Genomic DNA, 6262 nt, shown 5'->3' on the forward strand with positions numbered 1-6262 from the left:
AGGAAGGTCTGCGGGTCATCCTCTGGTTCTATCTCACAATTAACAAACTGTTGGCGATAGAAAGCTTCTGTTTTCCCGAAAGTTCTAAGTAGTTGTTCTTTCACAATGCTGTAGTTACCCTGGTTCATACATATTTTTGAAGGCACCTCCGCTGTAAATGATCTCGACAATAAGAATGTCCATTTGTCTTCAGGGTACTCCAGTTCTCTCATTTCTATCTCGAACTTCTTCAAAAAAATGTCTATGTCCATTTTGTCTTCGTTGAATATCAAACCTTTATATTTTGCCAGTTTATTCCCTGTAGAGTCACTCTTTCTTTTATCATTCTCTTTTCCTTGGTCTCTTTCCATCGCTAATCTCTCCTTTTCTTTGTCTCTTTCCATCGCTAATCTCTCCTTTTCTTTGTCTCTTTCCATCGCTAATCTCTCCCTCTCCATTAACCTTTCTTGTACGTATTTTCTTAGTTCTGCCCCTTCAAGCTCCAACAACCTTCCCTCTTCCTTCAACGCTGCTACCTCAGCCTTGTCCGCCATAGTTGATTGATTACTAATAATATCGAATCGAATGTTCTCCTGTCTCTAGATCTAGACTATACTATCTCTACTGTCTGCTGACAGGAGATCCCCTGTGAATAGAGGGATACGTGGGTTACCTTTGCGTTGGGCGCCACTAGGATCGGTGTCACGTTGGGCGCCACTTGTTACGTCTTCATATTGGATGAGACTCTTTAGACATGAAAACGACAAATCACAGCTTATAAATACTTTAATCTTTATTAATACTGAAAACACTTTCTTGTTCATACTCCTCCATTTTGATCCTTCCTTCCTTTCAACACGCAATCGCACCATTTCACATTCACACTAAGATGCGCACGTAACACTTATAATATATTGTAAATCTGGGTGTGTACTTAGCTATAGCGCTTCTATTGGATGTGGGGGTTGTAATATCATAATATTATCCGGATCGAATACCAAGGTTTGGTGGAAGTAGTAAAAAAATCATTTGAGAGATAGAAGTGCGATTACAATAATTATGACCGTGCCGCTGATAACTTAAGGCCAAGGTGTGGTGCAAGTAGAGGAAATCTTTTGAGAGATAGAAGTGCGATTACAATAATTATGATCATGCCGCTGATAACTTATCATCAAAGGTCAAGGTGTGGTGCAAGTAGTGGAAATCTTTTGAGAGATAGAAGTGCTATTACAATAATTATGATCATGCCGCTGATAACTTATCATCAAAGACCAAGGTGTGGTGAAAGTACGATGATGTTTCACTTTATTTTATTTTTCAATCGCTCTTTCTTGAAAATGGGCGCGTGATTTTTAGCCTTGAAATAAGGTTTTATTTTTTTCACTCATCCTCGTTATATCATGTCGCCTGTATAAGGTTTGCTTTAATTCCTTTTAAACATTAACGTGTTACAGTTTTGTCATTTAAATAAAAAATGAATACATTAAATATTGCTCATTTCATGATTTTTAAAATTACAATTTGTTAGATAAAAATGATCAGATGTTGAAAATATCAGGGGATGAAATGACCGGGGATGAAGTGACCAGGGGATGAAATGACCGGGGATGAAGTGACCGGGGGATGAAGTGACCAGGGGATGAAGTGACCAGGGGAGGAAATGACCGGGGATGAAGTGACCGGGGATGAAGTGGCCGGGGATGAAATGACCGGGGATGAAGTGACCGGGGATGAAGTGACCGGGGATGAAATGACCGGGAACCATTTAATTGTTTCTGTTAGCAAGCTGTGATTTCTACAAATAAATTGGACCGCCCCCCCCACTCGAAAGTGTATGGGTGGGGGGGGGGCGGGATTGATACCATCGCCCCCTCCCGACCCCACCAAATCGGCCAACATACTAGAGGGGGGGCGAAATAATCTAAAAATAGGTTGAAATATAAATAATTAGTATATATTATTAACATAAGTAATAAATTCGTATACAAATTGTGTGAATTCTATACTAAAATTCGTCCGCCCCCCCCCCTTCGGGGGGGGGGCTCGGCCGAGTGGGGGGGGGGGGGCGATCGCCCCTACCGCCCCCCCCCCCTGGATCCGCCAGTGGTACATTCTCAAAAACGCGATTTGTATATGAATATACCATGACCCATTATTTAAAATATAAATCTCCTTTCATTAAATATCGGATGTGACAGCGCTATATAAATTATTGTAATAATTTTCATCATTAATTACTTCATACTAAGCATAAGTTTGCCATTAATTATAATAGTATAAAAATTGATTTAGATCTAGATTTATTTTTTAATTAAATAAATATTTTTTGTAAGCCTTTTTTAAGTGAAGAATTTTTAGATCTATGTTATTAAAAATAAACAAAAAATAACTTGCTTTTTCTATTCAAATCACAGAAAGTAGAACTATATTCCCATATTGAGCTGTGAATAAGTTGGGTGGTTTGCAATTTTTTCGGATGTGTGTAATGTGTATGTGTTAAAGTTAATTTCTATTAAGCATTGTTAAAGAGCTAATTGTCGCGCCTAACTTTCTTTCTTTTTTCTTTTGCTGCGTTAACTTAACCTCTCTCTTCCCACTTTTTGGTTAAATTTCATTGGAACTATTAGAAGACGGGGGAGGGAAAAAAGCGCCATCAAAGGCCCCTGCCGACCACCAAAATGATTAGGCCAAACACAACCTCGAAGACATCAAAGCAGTCCATGCCGCTCGTGCATAGCAGAAAGTACGGTCTAACGTTTTGCAAATGATAATAGGCCTACGTACAGTGTAGGGCTACAGTATATTTTTTTTTCTTATTCTTGTTGAATTTGAAACAAAATTAATTGTAATAAGAATTAAAAAAAAAACAAGAAAACGTGTTCGGGCCTTTGTGTCTTGCTGCTGTCACTTTTTTTTTTAAGTTGTCTGCATGGAAATTTTTTTTTTTGGTCGCGACCAGACCGGCCCATTTGGTACCGGCCCACCGGGCATTTGCCCGTTTGCCCATATAGCCAGTCCGCCCCTGGTAAAGGGGGAAGCGATTGCATGTACTGCCCTCCCCACTCTAGCCCTCTGAGCGGGGGTGGGGCGGTCCTATTTTTATATAGAATTCATAGTTTGTGAACAAAATTAGTTGAATATCCATATAATATAAACTACGTATTGTTATATGAACCCATTGTATATTATGTCGCACCACACTCTAATCTCAAATTTTATGATTAGTAAATATAAAATGAAAAAGGGTTGTACCAGGTGGGAGGGGCGATATGTGCAATCGCCTCCCCCCCCCCCAATCGGACAAACCAATACTTTTTCTTTTGTATTATAGTTAAGTAATTACAAAATAAGAAAATTCTGTCACTAATTTAATTTATCTATGCTATAAATTAAATTCTTTTATCGAGTCGCCCCACCCCTATTCTTAAATGCCAAATGCAATCATTAGCAGAAATTTAAAAAAAGGAGCGAGGATTAATCGTTTTCACTCTACCGTCCCTCCCCTTTCCAGACAGAGTTAATGTAATTTCACATGAATTTATTTATTTTAAGAAAGACTTTGCTTTGGAAAAGTTAGAATTCAAACGAAATTTTTTCAGTATAAGAGTCACGATTGAGATGAGTTCTAAAACCAGATAGTAATTTCCTTGTCGCCTTTTTCCAACCTTTACTCAATCTGATATTTTTCTAGTTAAATAAATTTGGGACTATAACTCACATATTATGGTTGAATTTTATTGAATATTATTAATCGAATATTTTTTTTCGGCGGCTATCCTCAGCCTTGATCTAAATATGTGGGGTATCTAATCTTTCCAAGGAACAAATTGGTTTGATTTGCAATGTATTAAGGGCCTATAAATTCATATTCGAATATGTTTCAACATTATTGAAAAGGTCTTCTTTTAATAGGATGAATAATGAGCTTTAGTTCAGAAAAATGCGTTTCTTCGCCCCGTACCCCACTAATGAATAATGAGCTTTAGATGTCAGGACAATGCGTTTCTGCAGTGACGAATGCAGGAAAACGCTTTTGGCGTCGGAGCTTTCCACCGAACTCCACTGACTAATAATGAGCTGAAGAGTATGCGTTTTTTTCAGTGAAGAATGCAAGGAAACGCTTTAGGCGTCGGGGCTTCGCCCCGAACCCCACTGGTAAAGCTTACGGCGCTCCTCCAGACCCCCGAACTTGCAATAGGAAGGCCTCAACATGGCTTTTTTTTTTTTCTCGCCAAAGGTTGAGAAACATTGCCTTTTTTATTCTAATATATATATATATATATATATATATATATATATATATATATATATATATATATATATATATATATATATATATATATATATATATATATATATATATATATATATATATACGCACGTTTATGCATAGGGTTAGGGTTAGGGTTTACTCAGGGGCGTAAATAGGGATTTGGGGACCCGGGGGGATTGACCTCTTTGGGGGCCCCTTGCATTTTGACATTTGACATGAGATAATGTATGCAAAAATATACAAGCCCAAAATGAAATTGGTTCGGTATATCAGTAAAATTAACAAAAAAAATAAATTATTAAGACTCTTTTAATGAATAATACCGTTGTTTATTAGTCAAATAATGCACAAGTGACGAATTTCAATTGATATAGCTTCACGTCGTGCATTATGTGTAGCAAAGAAATCTATACCATCATCTACAATCTACATCGATACTTTCTAGTATTTGTGACTTCACTGACATTAAGGCCATGATAAGCCTTTCTTGTGTCATTGTGCTCCTGAGATAGTTTTTGATGAACTTGAGCTTTGAGAATGATCTCTCACATGACGTAATGGAAGTGGCCTGAGTTAGCGGTATTCAGAGGAGGTTGCAAGGTTTGAGCACACGTAATTACCATATGAAGCCTGTTTCCTCAATGTCTATTGGTGATTGTATTGCTGGTTTGTTGATGAAGAGTGCTCGTGTATCAATGACATCATTGAAAAAGCGATTTGCCATTTATTTCATCATACAAACAGGAAAAGTAGCACAGTTTGTCATAAGCGTTTCTTCATCTAACAGGTGTCTTGGTTCAATAAGAAACCCAAAGGTATCCATTTTCTTTCCAGCCTTTGGAATCTGCCCTTCATCTCCAAATGAAATCTGTCCAGCACTTCTGTCGCAACACGTTTGTATTGCAGTTCTATTGACAGTCCTACATTAGAACTCAACTTCCCATCAAGTCTTTTCTTTCTTCTGTTGTTTTGATTACAGGGAATCCATAGTATTCACTACCTTCTTTTGCTTTTTCAATGGATTGGGTTTTTGTCAGTTTCTCTTTATTTTGCAGAAAGCATGAAAGGGTACTAATTTCTTCAGCAGCACCGAGATTCCCGTATATGCAGTTCAGACTTTTGTAGTTTCTTCTGGACTATATTATTTGGGCGCAGGAGCTTTGACCAGAATTCCAGATAGGCAAAACATTCTTAATTTTCCACTGCATGAAGAAAATTAGGTGCTAATATTATATGATATTACGTCATTGTTGGTTGTTTATGTTTTGTGCGAAAGCAAAAGTATTCAAAGCATACAAAAGTGGGAAAGATCCATATGTCGTTATGCTCGAGTATAGAAATAATCCAATAAGCGGACTGCCGTATTTACCATCACAGCTGCTGACGAGTAGAAGACTCAGTGAATCATTCCAACTGATCCCAAACTATTGAAGCCATAGGTAGCTGAAAATGCAGAGACATTACTCAACGAACGACAGATGAAACGCAAAGTGAAATACGATGCAAAAGCAAAACTACCTAAAGATTATTCTGTCGGAGAGTTCGTCTAGGTCAAACATGGCAGAAAGCAGTTGTCATAAAAACATTCAGCACCCAGATCTTACATCATAAAGACAAACGATGGAAAAACATACAGAAGAAATCAACGCTTTTTGAATAAGAGTTTCGATGAAGACATCTCCGGGTACTATGATACTGATGAAGACAATGAACTGCAAACTGTTGGAACAAACGAAACAGACAGTTATAGAGAACGTCTAGAGAACTTATTGTGCCAGTCAAGACAACCAGAACTGGACGAATTGTTAAAGTTCCTAGTAGATATCACTCTTAAGAACTTTAAAAGGAAGGATGTGATAATAACTTCAAAAGGAAGGATCTGCTAATATTATATGATATCACGTCATTGTTTGTTGTTTATGTTTTGTGCGAAATCAAAAGGATTAGATGGAAATAAAAGGAGAGTTTCCATTGGATTGAGGAAAGATAAATAGAGGGGTAATAACTCGA

This window comes from Biomphalaria glabrata, chromosome 1, assembly GCF_947242115.1.
Source record: "Biomphalaria glabrata chromosome 1, xgBioGlab47.1, whole genome shotgun sequence".
In the NCBI taxonomy this organism is placed as follows: domain Eukaryota; kingdom Metazoa; phylum Mollusca; class Gastropoda; family Planorbidae; genus Biomphalaria; species Biomphalaria glabrata.